At 38.1% G+C, this 24,335-nt stretch overlaps 1 pseudogene; it reads left to right on the top strand.

The window, feature by feature from the left end:
• Positions 1-788: 788 nt before the first annotated feature.
• LOC143398514 (PRELI domain containing protein 3B-like) lies at positions 789-3,338 on the top strand (annotated as a pseudogene).
• Positions 3,339-24,335: the final 20,997 nt, after the last annotated feature.

Genomic DNA, 24,335 nt, shown 5'->3' with positions numbered 1-24,335 from the left:
ATTTGTATGTATCTTTGATCTACCAGGCCGAGCAGTCAAACTTGTGCTATGAACACTGGGTGTTTTCCCAAGAGCATTCAGTCATTTGGGGGAACCAATGGGTAAGATATAATGAGTAAGATACCAAACTTTTTTGCCATATGACTGGCTGAATCCTGTATCTGACACTGAACATCTGTGTGACTTTGGGTAAATCCTTGAAAGTCTTCAACTTCAAATTTCTCATTTGCAGAAGAGAGATCATAATATTCACATCTACATAATCATATATTGTTTTAGCAGAGATGATGCATATAAATGACTTAGTGCCTTTTTAGTTAGTACTCTCAGTAATGAGAGATGTTGTTGTTATGACTTAGTTACAGCATAGTGCTCTGCCTTAAGTGTTTGTGTAATATACATATTGGGAGAAAGGGAGCTGGAGGCCAGGCCCCAAAGCACACGGTCCATTGCCTCCCTGTCTCTTGCAAGGTCCCAACACAATAAAGATGGAAGAAGTTTGAAAAGATCCCTTGGGTCAGACTAACTACTTACTGTATTGAGGCCAAGGAACAGCAAGATGAAATAAATGATGTTGATTAGACATTGATATGGAAAAGCTTGATGATGAGGATGGAAAAACTCAATATTTGGACTGAAATGTTCATATTTAATAGAAGACAAAGGATAAGACTAGAAATGAAAGGAATGCAGAAGATACAGTTTTCAAGAATGATGACCTCACCGATTATGATCAACAGGAACTAGGTGGTGGGTAGGTGCAGTGTCTGACTGAACTGGGAAAGGACATGGTCCACTGGTTGGGACATCTTTGCTCTGGAACATGGGCTCCACCAGGCCTGTGCACTGAACAGGGGGAGTGTGGGGTGACACGAAGGTGTATCTCTGTGCCTCATCATCCACTAGCACTGCCTAGACAGCCCACAGGCCTAAGCACTGTGAAGATCTGAACTTTGAAGCACAACTTTGACCACTAGTGGGAAGTTCTACATCTGCCACATAGAAATACCCAAACCATATAAACAGGAATGTGGTAGAGTTGGTGTGCTAGACAGACATATAGATATCTCTGGAAAGCTGCAGAGCCACAGATGTCTCAACACAGAGTGGGAACTGCTTTCCATGGTGAAGTCTCTTATTGGTGCAACAAAAACCAAAACATGGGCAAAAATACTCTGTAGTTATCCTGTAAAGAAAACAATGGAACTACAGAACACTAAAGAAAGAAATTAAAGAAGACCTTAGAAGATGGAAAGACCGCCCTCGTTCCTGGAGAGGCAGAATTAATACTGCAAAATAATCTCACTGATTATGATCAATAGAAACTAGGTAGTGGGTAGGTGCAGGGTCTGATTCAATGCAATTCTAATCAAAATACCAGTGACATTCTTCATAGAAATAGAAAAAGCAATCATGAAATTCAGCTGGAAAAATAAGAGAGCCAGAATAGCCAAAGCAATCCTTAGAAGAAAGGTGAAGCGGGAGGCATCAAAACACCAGGCCTTAAACTATACTACAAAGCTGTAGTAACAAAAACAGTGTGGTAGTGGCACCAAAATAGACCTGTAGACCAATGGTACAGAATAGAGGACATAGAGACAAACCCACATGAATATGTTATCTCATACTAGACAAAGGTGCCAAAAACATATATTGGAGAAAAGAATGGGAGAAAATTTTTACCACATGCATATCAGATAGAGCACTAATGTCCAGAATATATAAAGAACTCAAAAAACTTAACACCAAAAAATAAATGAATAATACAATAAATAAATAACCCAATCAATAAATGCATTAAGGAACTGAACAAACATTTCTAAGAAGATACAGAAACGATCAACAAATACATGAAAAAAATGTTCAACATCTCTAGCAAATCAAAACTACTCTAAGATTTCATCTCACTCTAATCAGAATGGCAATTATAAAGAATACAAGCAACAGGGCTGGACCCAGTGGCTCACACCTGTAATCCCAGCTGCTCAGGAGACTGAGACAGGAGAATCGCGAGTTCAAAGCCATTCTCAGCCAGGATGAGGGACTAAACAACTCAGTGAGACCCTATCTCTAAATAAAATACAAAATAGGGATAGGGATGAGGCTTAGTGGTCGAGTGCCCCTGAGTTCAATCCCTGGTAAGAAGAAGAAGAAGGAGAAGGAGAAGGAGAAGGAGGAGACAAGCAATAACAAGTGTTGGTGAGGATGTGGGGAGAAAGGCACACTCTTACTTTGCTAGTGGGACTGCAAATTGGTGTTACTAATCTGGAAAGCAGTATGGAGATTCCTCAGAAAACTTGGAATGGAACCACCATTTGCCCCAGCTATCCCATTCCTCAGTCTATACTCAAAGGACTTAAAAACAGCATACTACAGGGACAGCCTCCGCAACATTTATAGCAGCACAATTTATAGTAGCTAAACTGTGGAACTAACATAGATGCCCTTCAGTATATGAATGGATAAAGAAACTGTGATATATATATATATATAGAACTTCCCACTAGTGGTCAAACTGTGATATATATATCACAGTTTCACAGTTTCTTCATCCATTCATATATATATATATATATATATATATCCCAGCATTAATAGAGAATAAAATCATGACATTTGCAGATAAATGGATGGAGTTGGAGAATATCAGGCTAAGTGAAGTAAGCCAATCCCCAAAATCCAAAGGCCAAATGTTTCCTCAGGTAAATGGATGCTGATCCCCAATGCCGGGGAGTAGGTAGAGGGTAGGGACACAAGGGAGGAATGGAGAAACTTTGGACAGGGCAAAGGGGAGGGAGGGAAAGGGAGGTGGCATGGGGATAGGAAAGATGGTGGAATGAGATGGACATCATTACTCTAAGCACATGTAGAAGATATAAATGGTGTGACTCTACTTTGTGTACAACCAGAGACCTGGAAAATTGTGCTCTATTTATATACTATGAATAGAAATGCATTCTCAGAGCTGTCATGTATAACTAATTAGAACAAATAAATAAATAAATTATAAAAAGAAAACAGTGGAACTTAAATGTACTAATATTTAATTTACCAAAGTGGTTTCAATAGATAAGATACTTATATAAAAACTGTATCCTCAGGACCCGGAAAAAAAAGCTCTTTTGACCTACGAAGCCGTAATCACTGTGAAAAGAGTTAGCCTCAGCAGTTATCTTGGAGGACTGATGATGGGCACAATATCTTCAAATGCTAATAATGGCTGATAAGCAAAGGAATGGATAATGTATAAATTAATTGCCAAGATTTAGGAGCTGATAGCTTCAGCAAGAGGAAGGATAAGAACACCAAAGGCAGCAGTTTTTGTAGAGAAATCATAATGGATGTTAGTATACAATATCAGTTCATCCAGGTCTCTCCAAGCTGACAATGTCTTTGTTTTGTTACTTTAAAAATACAACTATAATTTCATGAGAATTCTTTTAATAAGCTGGAATAAATCTATGTGACTTTTTTTTTTTAGAGAGAGAGAGAGAGAATTTTAATATTTATTTTTTTTTAGTTCTCAGGGGACACAACATCTTTGTTTGTATGTGGTGCTGAGGATCGAACCCCGGGCCGCATGCATGCCAGGCAAGCGCGCTACCGCTTGAGCCACATCCCCAGCCCTATGTGATTTTTGATGAAAGCAAAAATATATAGGCTTCTAAATCAAAGGGATCATCTGAGATTAGTATAGCTTGAAATGACTATAATTTTTGAGGGTTCTAGTATTTATGTGAAAATTTAATGGTTTTTTTTAAAGTACTTGGAAGAAATTGGTATTGATGTTGAGTTTCCTTAAGTGGAATTTTAAAGGTTTCTAGACACTGAAACTCTACCTGGATTTGGACCAACCCCAGAACAAAGCAGAGTCCCCTCCCACAGACACACAATTGCCTCACTGTGGTAAACCAAAGCATCGTGCATGAGGGAACTCACAAAGGAGAAGTGGTTAAAAAAAAAAAATTATATAAATAAACTTGATCTGCCAATCATTACAGAGTTTTGATTTGGCACATAAATTATATTCTTGGAGTGGAAATCATCACTAAAAAATATTTGATTCAACAAAAATATTCTTTTATTTTATCAAAGAGTACTAAATTGGCTGGGCACAGTGGGGCATGCCAATAATATCCCACCTATTTGGGAGGTTGAGTTTGATGCCACCCTGGGCAATTTAGGGAACCCCTGTCTCAAAATAATAAATAAATAAATAAATAAGGCTGCGGATGCAGACCAGTGGTAAAGCATCCTTGGGTTCAATCCCCAGAACCTAAAAAGAAAAAAGAAAAAAAAATTAAAGCATACTGTATTGGCTTACCAAAGTTTTGTAATAAAATTATTACCTGAAACAAATAATAACAAAAAAAGAAAGAAAGAAACTAGGTTGAATGAAGTAGAGTCTAAGAGACCAATAAGTGATATCCATGTTAAATAACAAAGCTGACAGATCTCAGATCTAAGACACAGCCCTGTGCTCTTTGTTACACTCTGTGATAATGCATCAAGTAAGCTTGGGCCTAGATAAATGAGGAGCTGGGGGAAATTACAATGTCATATTTAGGGATGGTTAGTTGTCATGAGCTGCAATTGCCTAGACCATAATTCTGAAAATGAATTCTTAGGATGGCATGTAGCCTACAATGACCCACCAAATACTTTCTTATGAAATTATAATTTTCCATAAGAATAACCTGGTTATTAATTATTATTATTATCATTATTAATAACTTGGTTATCATGGACCTTATTACTCACATAGAGTATCTTTTTAACAGTAGATCTTGAAGAATTGAATGCATTGTATAAAAAAGAGGTAAGAAAAGAGTTAAGTATTTCCCCAGGAATCTTTTGGAAGAGAACTCAGATTTCTCTAAAACATTTTAACAAGCTACTTTCAGTCTTGCATTTGCTACATGATTACATATAACAACTGATTACATAATGATAAAATTGACTATTTTAAAAGATCTGTTTTTACCTTCCTGAAATAATAAAACACTTTGATCTTGTTATATGCTAATGACTTTCTCAATCAAGATAGAAAGTTGAAGGTGCAATGTTTGATTTTTTTTTCCTAGTACTGTGATTAAAGTCATGGGAACATTTTGTTTATTTCCATTCCCATTCTTCTCCACACCGTGACCTGGGGAAGTTTGTTCTTGAAGACCTTTGTTAGAACTGTGAATGTTTTCCCATAGAAATAATGCTAAGAATTAAGATATATACCATATTTGAAATATTACTGGTTTTATATTCCAGGTGTCTAATATACAGGCTAAACCACAAAGTTCAGTCAATAGTAATATTCCTGGTGTGTTACAAATTAATTTTTAAACACACAATCTGTTCAAAATGTCAGGATTCTATGAACACTTTAAAATTGGGTCATCGATTACATTTAGACAATTCCTGTTAGATGACAAACGTGTTCATAGTAGCAAATTTTACACCCAAGGAGGCTCTTATATAACAGATTTCTAAACTCATAGGGAACCAAGGCTAGAATTATCTTCAGAACCACTCAAGCTGCCTCTTCATTTTAGGAAAAGAAACTGAGGCCAAAGAGAACAAAAGAGGTGAAATGATTTGTATACTCCAAAAGTTAAGAGGCAAGCTAGGACTTGAAACTATTACCAAATTCCATGGATTCTATTTAGTTGATAAAATGCTTTTTATTTATTTATTCTTCATTCACGTATTGAAGAATCATTTACTATGGCCTCCAGTGTGCAAAATCTTCTAGCTGCTGAGAAAATTCAAAGAGCCAAAACTGGTTTTTGCCCTTAATTAATTAAAATCTAATTGGGCATAAAGACAGAGCATTAGAAAACTAAATTGCTGCACAAGATTTACATAAACATAAGAGTTATGTCAGCATACATGATTAAATGTGAGTTGAATTATTCAGATAATGTGTTACAAATTCAGAAGACAAAGAAGTCAGAGTGGATTTCAGGGGTCAGAAAAACCTTCATAAAAGATAAAATTTAGATCTACCCACACATCTGTCCATCCCATGGGTACTTTTGAGTGCCCAATATTCTCCAAATAGTAGGAATAGAAGTATGAAAGATATTGTTCATGATCTCCAAGATCCATAGTCTAATGGGAATGACAATGAGAAGGGGATGAGGAACCTGAGGAAGAGGCTCCGTGTGGCAGGCTTAGGAGATGCTAGTATTTTAAAGATAACAGAGGTAGAAATGGGATTAGGTGAAGCAAAAAAGGTACTTAGAGCACAAGATTTAAGGAAGGACTCACACCCTGGACTCTGCAAGCAGAGTTGACACTTGCCCAGACCTGAGAGAGAGCATCTCCATGAATCTGTACCCTGGATACCTCACTTGCCTCCCTCTAGTCCTGGCCCATTAGCGCTAAGTAGCCATCACCCAAAGTGAAAGGATGGGGGCAAAGCACAGGAAAAAAAGAAAAAAAGGTGCCGCAATCTGGCTGGACTGGTGCTGATAACGCCAAGGTCGCGGGTTCGTTCTCGTAGGGGCCACCAAATGCCGCAGTCTGGCTGGGCACAATTCAGGAGCCACTTGTCAAAAGAAACTAACTTTATTTTTAGAACCACACATGCCAAACAAAACCGCTCCTCAGGAAAAACCCTCAGAGCCCAACTGCCACCACCGGCTTCCCACAAGCCACTTCCACAACCACCAGTCTCTCTACCTCCCACAATCCTCCTGCTCTTGAGGCCAATTGGCTGGGTTGCGTGGGCGGAGCCAAAAAAGTCCCCCAATGAGCAGCTCCGTGGCCTGAAAGGGCAGGGAAACAGCCCAATAAGCATCACCACAGAGGAGCCAATCAACTAGATGTTGCTGGGGCCGCTGTGAGCCAATCATCAGCTGGCAGTCTGAAAGTTTGCTGGGGCCCCTTCGGCTGTGGCTCTCAACAAAAAGGAGTAAAAACACCCTGAGTAGGGTATGAATAAGATCTTCCACTAATCCCTAGATTGCCCTGAATAGGTTTTCATATATATATTTCCTATATAGTCTATATTATTTCCTCATCTGCAAAATGAAAGGCTTAACCTAGACTCATGCATTTCAGACTGTGACCTGCACAACAAGGTAGAATCTTAAGAAAACAACAGAGGAAAGGGCCACTGAGAGGGGAGGGCTGGGGATCCCTGGCCTTGCTTTAACCACTCTAGCCATCTTTTATTGGTTTTTGTTAAGATGATTTTTACACTTACATTTGGAATAAAGTTTTCAATTATTTTTTAAAAATTTATTAGCAAAATCAACTATCAAGTTGATCCTCTAATGTTTTTTACACTTGTCCTTTTTATGAGGAATCTGGTTTCTGCCAAGGGCAAGAGAGGACAGCTGTAACTACAGTTGACTGGTGGTACTGGAGTAATAGTCAAGGGCATTGATCTCTTGCAGTCCTGTGGTGAGTGCATAAGGCTGTTCCCACATGAAGTGCTGACTGTATATATTTTATATACAATATATTTTTCTTTAATGGGATGCTGAGGATGGAATCCAGTGTCCCACGCATGCTAGGCAAGTGCTCCACCTCTCAGCCACAACCCCAGCCTGCTGACTGAGTCTTGATGATTTGGGTCGGGAAGAGGAAGGACAGGCTAGATGTCAGTCCAGGGCTTCAATGGGAGTGAATGATCTGAACAGGATGATGCTTTGGAGTTGAAACCCAGAAGTCCTGATGCCATAGAGTCTTGTGGCTGTGAAATGACCCTCCCGGTTGTTGTAGAGCTGTAGTACTTTCTGGCTGCTCTCCCAATCTATCACTTAGTTAGTGATGGGTGACAAGGTGACACACATGAGGTGCTCGTTGAACTATTAGCTCAGATCCTGAGCTAATTTTGTAATTAATAGCTAAGTATATTATTTGCTGTATTTTAAGAAGCAAGTTAATGATTTTTAAAGACTCATGAGTCTTTGCAATCATCCTAAAGAAATAATTAGGAGCAAGGGTGCAGTGGGAGAGTGGATAAGCATAAAGTACAGCAGTCTGGCTCCGGTTTGTGAACTGGCACAGTGATTTAAGTGGTTATTCAGAATCTGAGTTTTAAAATGTAGCCATCACCCTACTGTGTATAGCAAGAGTGGATAATTTCATGCTCCGAATGACAAGTACAAAGAGTGACTTTTAGTTTAAAGAACACAGGAGACAAGGTTGCTTTGATAATAAACTTTAGCCCTGTACCCATATTGGAACTGATGTCTCAGAAACTGGATGAAGAGAAACTCCTAAGGGAGTTCTTTAGGGAATGTCTTCTTCAAGTCTGCACTTTAAAGACATCATTTCAGTGAATCCAACAGCTTAAGCTGTTCAGTGTCCATCTTAGAAATTGAGACGCAGAAAGAATAGGTGAATTGCTGGAGTCACAAAGCTCATAATGAGTGGCAGAATTGTTCTTCAAATTCAGTTCTAATTTCAAATAAAGTGCTTTTCAAGTATATCCCAAGGATGTGATGGAAAGAATACTAAGAACACAGTTATTTTCAGGATAGTGCAGTTTGTGAGAACCATAAGTTGTAAGAAAACACAAGCTTACTACTATATAACCCAGCACCAATTGCAATGTTGAGTCAATAGACACCAAATGAGAGTTGAGATGAAGAGTTGCAGGTACCACCGCAAGCCCATTATAAATATGGGGTTTTAATGTACATGTATACTCATCATATGTGCAAGAAGGGAAAGTGTACGGCTTTTGCTGAATAATAGGCATATTCATAAATCTTTGGCCCTGTGGTGGCACGCCTGTAATCCCAGCTACTGGGGAGGCAAAGCACAGGAAAAAAGAAGAAAGGAATAAAAACACCCTGAATAGGGTATGAATAAAGGCAGAAGGATAGCAAGTTCAAAGCCAGCCTGGGCAACTTAGTGAAAACTTGAATAAAAATATGATTTAAAAAGGGCTGGGGATGTGGCTCAGTTGTAGAGTGTATATCACAGGCAAGGAGCTGGATTCAGTCCTCGGTACTGGAAAACAAAACAAACAAATCTTTGGCCTTTATTTCAAATCCAGTTTTGCTCATCAACAAGCAGGCAATGACCTGTTGGGTGTACTTCCATGCCAATGCCTCTCCTGATCCAATAAAGACTCCTCTCCTACAGAGTAAAATCCCTACCAGAAGAGCTGATCATTTCTAGTATGTTTGAATATAAATTCAACAGGAAATTAAAATGAGATTCTTTTTCAGTTTTGAGTTAGGCAGTAATCAGAGCACTAATGCAAGAGCAGGACAACCTCCCCATGCCACACCACTACTACATATTGACTTAAAAAGAAAGGCACTGAGAAGGTGCTCCGTGGCTGGTGAAACCCTCAGCAGAATGAACACTATCCACAGGGTTTAGAAAGTGGGCAGGAATTGAATTAGTGAAGAGATTTCTTTGGAGGAACCAGAAGGCCTGACTGACCCTTCCTTCTACCTTGGATGACAGCTACAAACTTCTACGAACAAGCTTAAATATATCCACTTTAAGAACTGTGCTCCCTAAATTTGGAAATAGGTGAGTAACTCTCCATAAGAAAGCTTAAAGTGGTCTTAACAGGGGTCTGAGTTCCATCCAGGAAATTTAGACAGTGAGAGAAAGGGCTAGGCACTTCCCAAGGGAGGCAGGAGCCAATGGCTTGTCTTGTCTTGGGTCTTGCCCAATAAGGCCACTGCCAGTGGACTAAGGTAATTTGCAGAAAGAAGCAGGTTAAACCTCTTGGTTGCCCAGGGATTGATGAAAGCATCTCAGATCAAGGGGCCTGCATGAGAGAAGGGTTTGGCAGAGATGTTGTCAGCACTAAATGTCAGCTATAGAGAAAGAGTATGCAGCCATGGAGTCAAGAAACCCCTGGTTAATCACCTAACCCCTCTCTATTCATTCCACTCCCCTTTGAGTCAGTTGGAGTCTATAATGACACTTTGTCTTGTGAGTATTAAGGTAAATGAGTACAAGAACCATACCTCCTACTGCTGACTTCCTTCCTGGGGCAGGCTGTGGTTGGAGGAGAGGACTCCAGAGTAAATAAGTTAGCCATTCTAGTTACTGAATTGCTTTTTACCAAAGCTGACTGCAGTACTTTATGTTGTCCGAGAGTGATCAGGAAAGATAATGCCTGCTTACAATATCATTCAGGATGGCAAAGCATAATTTTCAAAGGAAAAAAAATTAACCTTCATATAAGCACACAATAAACATATGTCAACATTTATTTAACTGATCAATGAAAGAACCAGAAGGATGTTAATTCAGTCTTCATAGCATTTGAGGAAGTGAATATTTATAGGAATTGATGAGGGTAGAATGTTGGAAGACTGAGAAATTAGAAGCCAAACTGGCTAAAGTTTTACCAAGCAATAAAACCATAACTTTGGGTTATTTCTTTTTTCTATCAGACATAAATCACTTGCAACATCAGAAATTGTGAGCCCTCATTTGTGATAATGAACCTGCATGTTCTTCTAGAAATGAGGTCTCTTTGGGTGGGCCTCTGAGACAGTCCAAGATGACATGTAGAAGACACAGCCATCCTCTTGTCTCACTAAAAAGTGAGTTAGAATCTTATTCTAATTTCCTTTATATTTACAAATTAAATTTACTAGAAATAAGCAACTATCTTGGTTGGGATTTTAGACTCTGTAGAAGGGGAGAGTTTTTGCTTTTGGTACCAGCCATCAAACCCAGGGTCTGTGCATGCTAAGGGCATGCTCTACCACTGAGTTACACGCCCAGCTCCAAGGAAAGCTCTTATCCTGTCAACTTTGTTTTCAATTTTTTTAATGATTTTTCTTAACAAGGATCAGGGAAATTAGCCCTCCTCTGCTCCCAATTGATTTTAAAGAGCTTGTGAGACAAAAGGGTTGCATTTTGATCATGATGCATGGCATATGGTTGCTCAACACATTAGATACCTATTTTCAGGTCTGCAAAGGTGGTTATGGCTTCCTCTCCTGACCAGGATTGCAGAGATGTGATGATTTAGTTCACCAGCAGAGTGCAGGACCCAGGGCCAGCGTGAAGCAGTCAGGACAGGATTATTTCAGTTTGAGGAAAGAAGAGCTGACTCAAGGAATGAATAACCAGGAAACCAAGGAGGGCAAGAGTCCAGGAAAGCTGATCTCTAGAGGTGGTGTTTAGGGATGATTTCTGGGGACAGAGGTGGGGCTACAGTTAAGAAGGAGGTGTGAAGGGCCAACGTGGCTTACCACATGTTTTGTTTCTGGCATTCTCCAAAAACAAGGATAGTATTTGCTTGTTTTTAACTGTACTCTATGTTCAGCTTCTGTATTTTTCCAAGTAACCTAAGAACTTTTCCTCAAAAATAAAAATAGGGGCTCGGTCTGCACAATCACATCATGAATGCATATTTAGTTTAATCTGGTCATAGACAAGAAACTTTAACAAAACACACCAGTGTATTGAAGTTATTGTTCTTTGTAATTTAAGATAGTCAAGTGTTTTGCAACAATTCAGAATTATGTTTTGGTCTTCAGCACCCATAGAACACACATACCAATGATTCCTCTACAGAGTGTTCTAACATTATGTAAATTTTTGTGGTGTCCAATTCAAAGGAACACAGTGGTTATTTAAGAGAGTGAGGTTATCTTCCTTGGACAAACATAGTTTTGTTTTTCCTAACAATAAGATAACAAATGAGAGCCGAGAGCCGGAGGTGCCCTTATGCCTCTTTCATTTTTGTAGAAAATCAGCCTTCCACTACAATTTTTGCTGACTGTCACAGGTCCTGACCTTTCCTTGAACAATGGCGGTAAGGAGTTAGCTGTTGCTATGATGGGCTGCCATCCTCGTAATCTAACCCTGGAACCAGGCAGCTGACTGAGCTGTAGAGTCTTTCTCACTGGCCCGCAAGCTAAAACAAACAAACAAGTAGATGTATGTTTTCAAAGAAAAGTGCTTCTGCTCAGAAAATTGTGTGACAGCAACTGGAGAAATAGAAAACTAAAGGGAGGGAACACACACACACACACACACACACACACACACACACACAAATGGACAGAACTCTTCCAGAAAAGAGTGAGGTGGCATGTCTAACACAGAAGAAAACATTAAAAAAATAAAATAAAATAAAGCCTCATCCTTTTTTTTTTTTTCCTCCTCTTAAATTGTGGGAAAAGAATCCATCTTGTTTGATAAATTGAAAATTTAAAAGAATTTGTAAAAGGAAGAGCAACAGACAGCACTATCTGTAATCTGGAAGGGAAATTCCTCAAAATAATAATTAAAGGGCTCCTTGAAAATCTATTTATGTGTGTTAGTATACTTGTTTTTAAAAATCAATAAATCTTGGCAACCATGTTGGTGTTTTAAAAATTCCCTAGTTTTTCCACAGCATGTTCAATGAAGACTAGAAACTTAAGGATGGTAAATTAAGTCCTAAAGTTAATAATTACTCTGATGTTTTCATTGCTAGGAATTGATTTGGTAAATAATATCCTTAGTATTTTATGTTTGCCAAGTACTGATCTTGCACTAAAAATGAGAACAGTTTTTTAAAGGTTAAAAACAAAAATAAATATTCTGATTTTCAGTTATATATACGAATAGAAAAAAATCAGGGATAATTGATAGACATATAAATTGATAGACATATATATGTCTATCAATTATATATATCCATATATAATATATATATAATATATATATATTATATATATGTATACCCCCATATATGTATACAGACAGTCCCCAACTTACCGCATCATAAGAGTGATGTGTATTCAGTAGAAACTATATGTTAAAATGTGAATTTCAATGTTTTCCCCAGCCTAGTGCTATGCATTATTCTCTCGAAAGCTGCAGCTCCAGGCAGCAGCACAATCACAAATGGAAAATCCCCATGGGGTACAGAGTGTTGTGTTGCTGGACTATGATGTTTGAGAGGTGAAGTGTTATTACATGCATTCTTGACTTACAGTATTGTCAGGATACAGTGGGTTCATTGGGACACAACACCATCCTAAATTGAGGGGCATCTGTATGCCTTTAGCGTGAAAACATTTTTACTTTTATTTGAATCTTTCTAATAAACAAGTGAAATCACACTGGAGCCTCTACAAGGGAGCCACGGACCGCTTCTCCCACTCTCACTAAGTTCTGGCAAGGACAACATCAGGACTCAAGTTCTTACCAGAATTTAACTCAAACCCGCATGCTTTCCTTCTCTAACTCTCCTTCCTAGAAAACACCTTTCATGGAGTGGAATGAAAATGAACGTGGGGGAAATTAACTCCTTTGTTTAAAAGAATTTTCTGAGTAATTGAGACTGGAGTAGAAAGAAAAGGTAGTGCAAATCGCTCTGCTGAAATGTGGAACCAGGAGTGCTACAGCTTCCATGTGTCTAGGAAACTCCATCCCTCTGCCAACACAGGGTAACTGTGTTATATATTCGTATATATAACTATAACTATATATATATATATAGTTATAGTTATATATACGACTATATTATATATAGTTATATATATAGTTATATATTCGTATATGTAACTAAATCTGCATGTGTGTATTTTCCTGCCTGTTGTCCCATGTTCACCCTCTTCAGGCCAACTAAATCTTCATGTGTTGTCAACTGACTTTTGTTTCTATAAATTGTCACTATTTCTGTAGACCAATCTAGCTGCCTCTCTCCAATTTAATCAAGCTGCATATGTTCATTTTTACCTTTTATCATTTTTGTCTATTTCTTAAATGAGTGGGCAGCTGAGATCCAGGCGGGGTCCCTGGGTGACGCTGCCAGTACTGAGGACATTTATATTAATTTGGGTAAACTCCTGGACACCAACATTATGAATACTGACCTAGGTTTATGGACCTTTTACTCCATCTTCTTTTATTTCTAAAAAGCACTTCGAAATTTTTTGAATTTGGCTTTTAAGTGACACACTTATTATTGCTGTCGCCTTTTTGCCATAGTCATTTTTTACTTACTTTCTCAACCATTACATATAGTATATGATAAATATTACAGATGCAAGGAGGAAAAAAGATGGTCAATTCATTTATATGGCAGGAATCAGTTGCAACACAATATGATGTTCTGTAATTATGGATAGAGTTATTTAAAAGTTCTAAGGAAGACCGTAACTGCTGAAAGGATGTGGGAGATATGAAAAAAATCAGAGTTAGCCACCGGATGTGTGGACAGGGACAGAAGGAAGGGCTTCCTGCATCTTAGGCAAAGGAAAGCAGCATGTTCAAACAAGGGAGTCAGGGCCAAGGACATCAGAGAGTACGAATAGCAAGTAATTGATAAGGCTGACACAGAGAGTTGTTGGAACAGAGGAAAGGTTAACCTGTGACTAGAAAGGTAATGTGTCACCATCTATCAAGGCTCATACAAAGCATTTAACCAACTGGCCAGTTAGAGTATAAAACTGGGAAGGAAGTAACATCACCAGGTGCTGTGTGGTGACAGCTCCTTTTAGCTTTGCTTGAAAGACAGCTCCACCCAAACACCAGCAAGTCTGCCATAGAAGTCTGAGATCAGGAGGAGCTGAGCCAACTCAGTAATTTAACTGTGGAACAGTCTGGGGGAGAGAGACTTGCAAGTTATTTGGAAGGCAGATTCAACAAAACTGGTTGACAGATTGGGGTAGGAGAATCTGAGAAAGGGGGAGGGATGGAAGATGCCTCCCATATTTCTGGATTGGGTAGGAGGATGTTGATGTCATCAGCTGAGACTATAGTATCAGGAGGAGGAGCAGAAGCATCCAGAAGAGATAATGAATTCTATTTATGAGATGTTCAATTTGAGGTGGCTGTGGGATATGCAAGATGAGAATGTGGAGTTAGATTAAAACCCTTTGAGGCAATTAAACTAAAAATATTACAAAACCATACAACGAAGGAAGCTGTGGGGACCCATTTGGCCCTCCAGACTTGAATAAAAATAATTTTAAGATGAAGACATTTGAATTTTTTTTCCAGTAATGGGAAGGGGGGCGGTGTTAAACCCAGGGATGTTCTACCACTAAGCTATATCTCCAGCCCTATTTCAAGACAGGCTTTTCCTAAATGACCCAGGCTGACCTCTAACTTACAATCCTCCTGCCTCTACCTCCTAAATTGCTGGGATTACAGGTGTGCACCACCACACCTTACAGGCATTTGATATTAAACACTGTAAGAAAAAACAAAAAAAAAAAAAAAACACCTTCTCAGAGCTTCTCATAAATGACTATAAGCAGCAACTTCTGGGAAATGAGGGTGATGATGGGGTTCAGGGCATGCTACCCCAAAGCATGGCACCTTGGCATTTGAGGAAACAGCAGAAACAGGAAGTTCTCTATCTAACCCTCTCTTACCCTTCTGCCTGAAGCAGGTCATTCTCTGACCTTCCTCTGAATACATCCCAGAGACATCTTTCTAGTACCCAGAGGAAAGGGATGTCCTCATCTCTAGAGACAGGAGGACACAGAGGAAAATATGAACAACAGGCCTTGTTAAATTGCCCTAGGTTTACTTCCATGAGCTCATACTCCTTTATCTAATCATACCTCTCCACACTGTGCCATTGTGCCTCAGACTGAGCATAAAAATACACAAGTTTCCCTGATTCTATGGTTCTTCACTTCTGTGGTTCTTCATTTCATACATGTAAATGTATGAATAAGACTTTATGTCTGTCTTTTGTTATAAAGGCCCCAACCACGAATCACCAATAGGTAGGGAAAGAAATTTCTTCTCCCTTCCATTACCAAAGGAGGAAGTATGTCTCAACACACCCTATCACTAGGTTCATGGCTGAGACCCCTATAACAAAAGACAGGTTAATAAGGAAAAAAAAGCATACAACGTTACTTAATTGTTTTTCTGTTGTTTGTTTTTGTTTTTGTTTTTTTACAACATGGGAGCCTTCGTAAGGAAATGAAGACCTGAGCAAAGGAATAAACCTGTGTATTTTTTATGATACATTTGATTTTTTTAAAAAGTGGGTATCCTTGAAGAAATAAAATTGGATTAAAAAATTAATTTCCAATGATAATAAACAAATAAACAGAGCAAGTCCTTCTTGTTCAGATTCTTCTCTGTGTTTCCCTGTTGTCAGAAATAAGGATTTTTTTTTTCTTCCAGGTATAGGGAGGGTCTCTTTTGAATGAGGGTCTTCTGTCCTGCTTCATGGAAGGTCAGAAAATCCTTCCTCGCTTTTATGAACTTCTTCAGGGTAGAAGGACAGTTGGAAGGCTAGTGTGACCTTCTTGACAGTTTTCTCAAATGCCAAGGTGGCATGCCTTGATGTAGCTTGTTCTGAACCCCCTCATTTCTCTAAGGGGGGTTTCATGGCCATAAAGAAAGCAGAACACTCATATCTGAGTAAACATTACTATAATTTTTAAATTTTTTCCATTTGTTCTTCTAAAAATATGTTTTCTAAAGAGACCTATTTGTCCTTCCCATAGACTTTTCTCCTCATCCCTTTTCCTTATTAAGTATATGAGCCTAAATTCCAACTAGCCTTTTGAGTTACTCATCCCTGAGTGTTTGTGCATGCATGAACATTGCACGTATAAACTAATTCTTTCTTTTTTCTTACTAATCTGTCTTTCATCAGTTTAATTTGCAGACCTCCAAGAACATGATAGCAGAGGGAAAATTTCTCCTTCTGAATCTAAGCCTTTGTCCCCAAACAGCAGGAAAATGGAAGTGGAGACCTGAATGGAATTTACAGGAAAGTTCAGAATCAAGGGCTAATAAATAGCATTGGTACTTTTCCACGATTTTATAAGCATAAATTTTGACCAATAGTGTTGGCCCAAGAGCTACATAAACTACTATACTAGTACATTAAGGCAGTAACCTACTATTGGGTCCCCTCTCACCCTATGTGAGTTCTGTCTCTTTTATTCACACTTGAAAAAAATCTCACTCCTTTCATCTTGCCTTCTGTTATTGTACATGGATTTCATTCTTCACATTTGTAGGATTAAAAACCCAGAAAGAAATTGGTGGTGATCTGCTGGCATCTGCAGCAACACTGAAGGGCACAGCCCACCATTAAAATCAGCCCACCCCTCAATAGTAGTGGAGAAGAATCCAACCACTCAGAGCTGACACGTCAGGCATCTCCTCCTGTGATTAGCTGCTAACACGTAAACAGGCTTTCTCAACTGCAGAGGTCTGCAGCTTTCATAGACCCCCACCCACGAGCAGAAGTGGAGAAGTAAATTTTGTTTCAAACTCCAGTTTCACTTCCCTGCAAAGACCAAGAACGCTTTGGTTATTCTAATAGTGGCCATGTTGGTACCTTTGAAAAAACGACCAAGAATGTAGTTGCTTAAACATTTTATTCATAACTAATATATATATGACATATATGAATTTATAATAAATGCAAATTTATATAAATACTTTTAATACAAATGTATGTATATATTTATTTTTTTATTTTTATTTTTCCTGTTCCTGCTTCGCATATGACAGAAATATATGCATAGACATATATTGGGTAATCCAGTCCTGAGAGATGATCAGGAGGCAGTAGTCAATTGTACTTCTTTCTCTACAGCTTCCCATATGCTGAAGAATTCTCATATCTGCCCACAGCAAACGTACTCAGGGTTCTGCACTAACAGCCCATGGAAATCAAACAAAAAGGGTAGGTTCATACATTTCTGAATAGAAACAGCTCATGAATCTCATTCAGCTTGTTCTGTATCCATTTAGAGTAGAACATATGGGAAACTGGTTGTTTTCTTATTTGACATGTTCCCTGCACCTTCATGTCTTCCTACCCATTAAGTAAAAAGTACAAGTTTCCAATGTGTCAGTATTTTTCAAATGGTTTGTATCAGAATCACCTGGAGGACTGACAAAGCTAAATTGTTGGATCCTACTCCAGGGGTTCTGACTCAGTAGGTCTGAGAGGGAATTCATTTTTTTAAGTGAATCTTGGTGAGGGGTGATCTTGGTGAGGGGGCAGGTGATCTCGATGAGGGGGCTCATGAGTGGATGGGTAGGGGGCACCACAATCTGACATTCCAATTTTCCATAGCCAAAGCAATTAGAAGAGAATTGAGACAATTACCCAGTTATGACAAGAAATTAATTTTTTTTAATTTACAAAAGTAGGCACATGACAGAAGTTGATAAAAGTAGGATATGTTCATTACAAACGTCATATTGGGGAGGGGCACTCTGCTTTTGAATAAAAGAAGAGATTATTTGCTGTGACACTCAATTTTATTTTGGTTTTGGAAAGATGACCCTAAAAATATTTACAGACAAGCATAAAAAATCTAATTTGATTCAAAATACAACTGATGACAAAAAGGACAAAACAACCAATTTTGCACTTCAACACCTCCTAGCTTGCTGTCATATGTACTGTTTATAGATGGATGCTGATCCCTTGAGAGAATAAAGAGTAATTTGGGTTTAAGGTCTTAGTGAAGGAGCTATTTTTAGATGCTTAATTTCTGAATTTTTGTGAATCACATGCACTTCTCTGAACAAACACTGACTTTCCTATTCAAGGAGCAACCTGCATTTGTTACTTTAGTAAAGCCACCATCTTGGAAAAATAATTCTGATACAATGATTTTCATAGGGCAGCAGAACAGAGGTGATAGGTCGTATTTTAAAAGGGAAGTTGATAAGGCAAAAGCTTGGAAACATGTTGGTAACATTATAATCTTCTTTTTTAAAGACATTTTTTCAGCTGAAGATTATTTGGAATTTCCATATTACTTTAGCACAACCCAGGCAGCAGCTACCAACTTAAAAACACGTTCTACCTAAACCTCACTGGCAAGTAGTTGGTCTAGAATTTGGAACAATTTCTAAATGACATGATTGCACTTACAACATCTAAGGTAGCTAATGGGTTGTTTTGTTTCCAGATCCATTAAACTGAAAAAAAAAAAAAAAAAAAAAAAAAACTTGCAAATTCTTCAAGATAACTGAAGTACCAGATCTTTGCTTAGAGATGGTAGGAAACAATATTTTGTAAGGTTGACTTTCTGTAAAGAAAGCACATGATTGCTTCATTACTAAATGGAAATACTACTTATTTCTCTCTCTCTTTCTCTCTCTCTCTCTCTCTCTCTCTCTCTCTCTCTTTCTTATGGTGCTGGGGATTAAACTTGGGATCTTGTGCACGTTAGGCACACACTCTACCAACTGAGCCATATCCCCAGCCCCTGGAAATACTACTTATTTCTATAAAATAATTAACACTATGGCATAATTACTAGCTGTGTGGTCTAGGGCAAATCATGTATACACCTCCCAACTTCTGTTTCCTGGAGAGTAAACTGGTAGTGTAGGTGAAAAGCATTAGAAATAATGTTTACCTTGTGCCTCTGGTTGAGAGCACTGGGAGCCATGTATGTAAGCTCACCCTCCCCCATAATGCAGGGTGTTGTCATGATGCTTATCTATTTAATCACCCCTTCTGTACCTAGAGTACTAGGAATGTACATGCTGTTCTAACTTATTATCAAAATAATTCTACAATGTAAATATTGTTCTTTTCATTATTAAAAGTGAAGAATATAAAAAGGAAATGTTTAATATTTTAATATTAAAAACTAGTCCCTACAAAAGAAAACAGATTTAACTAGAGAAGGGTATTAACTGCAGGCCAACATCAGTTATAACATTTATAACTACCAACTCACATATCCATACAGCCACCCTACAAAAATATTTTTTGTTTCATAGTCTGAGAAAAAGCCCATTTCAGTCTAAAGTAGATAGTATAGTACAAGGAATTATCTGAAAGAGATTCTGATTCATACATTCCCACATCAGTTACAAAGCTGTGATTCCTGTCTCTTGGACAATGTAGAATAGGATAGCCCATAGAAGGTGGGCAATGGGAAGTCATTGGAAAGTCAGGTGTAATCTATTGATTGAAGGGACCAACTATTCCTAAACCAAGTGTTTATAATCTAAGGAATGTTTGTATTCATGAGTGTGAATTTTGCTGACACTTTACAACCTTACTAAATATTTGATACACTTACACTTATAAATAAACAGTATTGTTTTCTTTGGAGAAATAAGTAGCCAATCCCTTTCAATAAAACAGGGATTTCCAGATAATACATTACTTCATACTAAACCAGAATTCAAACTATTTCTGAAGCAATATTACCCTGGTTTATGATCTATATCAGGTTACTAGATTCATATAAAGGAGATTTAGTATCCTTATTATTACCAATCTGAATATTAACTGAAATTGATGAAGCCTTTTATCAGACCTCAGGTGGTGGGCATGCTGGGGTTAGAGCTTCATGACAGAGCTTTTTGTCTAGCATACATGTGGCCCTTGGATTCAAGACCCAACTCCATTAAAGAAAGGAGTGGTGTATCAAAATAACAGATTTGATCAAGTTAAAGAGATTTTAGCCTCTCCCTTCCCTGAAGGAGATCCTGCCCCCCTTCCCAGGGTTTGGCTATGTTGCCCAGAACTTCTGGGCTCAAGAAGTAATGCCTGCCTCAGCCTCCTGAGTAGCTGGGACTACAGGCATGCACTAGCACACCTACTTATTGGGATTTTTTTTTTTTTTGGAAATAATTAATTTATCATCTGAACTCTACTACTTTTAGGGTTATGATAGGTACTAGAAATACAAACATGGATAAGAATATTCTTACCTTGTAGGATTTCTACTGGGAAGACATGTAAACTGCTAATTACAACACAGGAAGGCTACCACCATAAAAGAAGCATGAATCTAGAGCTTTGGAAGGGATTATTTCTGGAAAGGCATCTGTCATATTTCCCCTGGACTGATTTTCATGTGAGCTTTCCCTATCTTCTTGAAATAAATAAAATGCCTCCAATGTGTATGTGTTTAATTTTTCTTCCTTTTATTTTTTTCACCAATCTTCCCCCCTCCCAATGATAACATCCAAACTAAGAAATTAATATTTGCACTACATATCACTTCTTGTTTCCTTGGTCCCCGATCTGTGACAGTTCCAGTCTTTCCCTGCCTTTTAGAATCTTGACACTTTTAAACACACTGGGTCAGATATTTTTAAGAACATCCTCAGGTGGGATTTGACTTATTTTTTAAAGAGTATATTGAGATTATGACTCTTTTGAGTTCATCCATGTCAGGGATAGAGGATGTTAGTTAATACATGTCACCTTAACTTGTGCTTGGTTAAACTGTAAACTTCTGAATGAGAAATCTCCAATTATATATAGGTGTGTTCAATAAACATTTAACACAGCACATGCTCTGTTATCCATTATGTCTAGGATAAGATTAGAATATCCCTCTTAAGTTTTTGTTGTAGAACCATTGCTTTTTTTTTTTTTTTTTTTTTTTTGTACCAGGGAATGAACCCAGGGGCACTTAAACACTAACCACCCAGCCCTTCCCCCACCGTTTTTTTTTTTTTTTTTTTACTGTGTGTAATATCTTCTATTTTATTTGTTCTAATTAGTTATACGTGACAGTAGAATGCTTTTTGACACGTCGTACACAAATGAAGCACAACTTCTCATTCCTCTGGCTGTACATGATTAGAATCACATCAGTAGTGCAATCATACATGCATATAGGGTAATAATGTTCATCTCATTCCACCATCTTTTCCACCCTACATCCCCTTCCCTCCCCTCATTCCCCTTGCCCAATCCAAAATTTCTCTATTCTTCCCAAGTGCCACCCCAACCCCCATTACGGATTAGCATCCGCTTATCAAAGAAAACATTCAGCATTTGGTTTTGTGGGTTTGGCTTATTTTGCTTAGCATGATATTCCCCAGCTCTATCCATTTACCTGCAAATGCCATCATTTCATTCTTCTTTAAAGCTGAGTAATAAATATTCCATTGTGTATATATATCTCACATTTTCTTTATCCATTATGAAGATTCCTCGGAAAACTTGGAATGTAACCACCATTTGACCCAGCTATCCTATTCCTCTCTTTACACCCAAAGGACTTAAAAACAGCATACTACAGGGAGGCAGCCACATCATTGTTTACAGCAGCTCATTTCACAATAGCTAAACTATGGAAACAACATGATTCCCAGCCTTTTTTATATTTTATTTTGAGACAGGGTCTCATCAAGTTGCTCAGGACCTCACTAAGTTGCTGAGACTGGCTTTGAATTTGTGATCCTCCTGCCTCAGCCTCCTAAACTGCTGGGATTATAGGTGTGAGCCACCATGTTGGGTGAACAATTGCCTTTTAACATTGTGTTTTGTATATTTTGATAAGTAAATTTTATTGAGTTGAATTTAATATCGTCTTCATTTCATTTCACTTAATAGAAAAGTTTTAATATTGACATTAAGTAGGATTTTTTAAAAAAAATTCTGGTCTGTGATTTTCAATTTAAAAGTAGTACCGGATAATGGTATATTATAAATAGACAAAATCCAATGATACAGAGCCATAAAGACAAAAGTAAGACTAACAATTTCCACAGGCCTCCATTTCCCCCCTCAAACAGCACTAATTATTAATTATTTAATCATTTGGCATAATTAAATTTGATAATATTAGCAAGATTTGTGAACCAATGTTTTCCAAGAAGTTGTCTTTCTGCTTTTCCATAACCTAATTTTTACCTATCACAGAAAAGTGTTGATTTGTCATTTAGCTTTGCACAGCAAACTTTGTCCTGCAAACAGAAATACTAACTTTCTTTAGACTGTTTCTGTAATAAGAGATGGAAATATGGTTTCTGATTTCAATGAGGGGTAGCCATCCTTCTTAGAGGGACCCCTGAGAATAAGTGACTTTCACACCTATTACAGGTATAATTTCTGAAAGGATCTGTGTTACTGGATTCAAATGATGCAGTGATCAGAAATTGAGAGAACCTTGAAGCGCTACACACTGTATATATGGCCCAGTCTGTCCTGTTACCCCCCCCCCCCAATCCCTCATTCAACTTGTGAGTTTGAATACTTTATAGAATATTAATTTTGGAAATACTTACATATAGACCTTAGATGCTTTTCATATCAAAATAATCTCATTGCTTGACTCATAATACTATAGCTTTGTTTATTAAGTGATTTTATGCCATCAATAAGACTGCACCATTTAAAATTCTGCCCCCATTTTAATAGAGGGAGACGGGAATCAAGATAAAGTTATATTTCTGCTTTGTGAGAGCATTACAAGAACACAGTAGTGGCATTTCACTGACCATTTGAAATACTGCCATCTTTTTCATAATTATTTGGTATATAGTTGAACTGGAATACCTACTCATGAAAAAGTCAAAAAAGAAAACACAAACGAAGGGGGAGAAAGAGGAAGAGATCAGTGCAGTTTGCCAGGGCTTCCCATAACAGTAAGAATTCCGATTCCTCTTCTGGGAATTGGCCTCTTCTCTAACACCTGGGCCACTCACTGAGAAGAATGAGGGCCTGTATTCCCTCCCCAACTCCAAGGGAGCTGTTCGGTGTATAACTGCACAAGAAACACAGAGTCCTGGCAAATTAAACGGTAGGTAAACATAGGAACAGGATATGGAATAAGTAAACATGAACAGGATACTAGTATTAATAATGCAAAAATTCCAACAACAACAACAAAAAATTAAGGCCAATATTTAACAAATGTTACCCTTGATGAAGCACATTCACTATTTCACCCTCATTTTTCTGTTTAGTTTTAATATAAAATTACCAAAAATATTTTATCATTCCAAGAACCTAATCATTTTTAACTTTAGCATTTTGAGTTGCTGCATTGTTTCTTTAGCTTTTCACGTGCTCTTTGATAATTCTGTTGGAATGTTTTTAAAAAAGAAAATAAAAAACAGCTTTAGTAAGTAGCTCCACAGTAAACAGAATCAGCTTTGAAAAGATACTTCTGTTGCTATGTTGGGGAAAAATACTTGTACAAATTTGTTAAAACAACTGAGTACGGGTTAAAACAGTGCTTGTTTCTGATTTCTTGGAGATCTTTTGTTTTCTTCACTGTTGAGCTTATTCTAGGTTGTAAACAGGTTTGCTCCTCAGATAATGATGCATGAGATGGTAATAAAAGAAAAACAAAAGTAATTCTACAAAGCGTGGGGGTGGGGGGGACACTTTTAATGATTTCTGTGCAATCGGTGTGGGGTTAAGTCTTTTCTACCATGTGGTTCTTCTCATTTCCATCTCAGGACTTGGTTCGGTCCCAGTCATGATTGTACCTGTCTCCTTTTTCCTCTCCAGATCCCGAAGTTTCCTTTCCGGAGGGCAAAGGCAGTCTTGCTCCCGGAGTGGATGCCTCAACTGGCTTCGCCCCAATGCCGCGAGCCACGTGACAACCCCTAACACCTGTACTGCCACCGGCTCACAGCGCCCCCAACCCCTCCGCCAGGTACCGACCCGGCTGGTCTCCCTTTCCCTT

Source organism: Callospermophilus lateralis, chromosome 4, assembly GCF_048772815.1.
Source record: "Callospermophilus lateralis isolate mCalLat2 chromosome 4, mCalLat2.hap1, whole genome shotgun sequence".
Classification (NCBI taxonomy): Eukaryota; Metazoa; Chordata; class Mammalia; order Rodentia; family Sciuridae; genus Callospermophilus; species Callospermophilus lateralis.
Note: the sequence above shows the minus strand (reverse complement) of the source record. Positions and strands in the feature narration are given on the sequence as shown.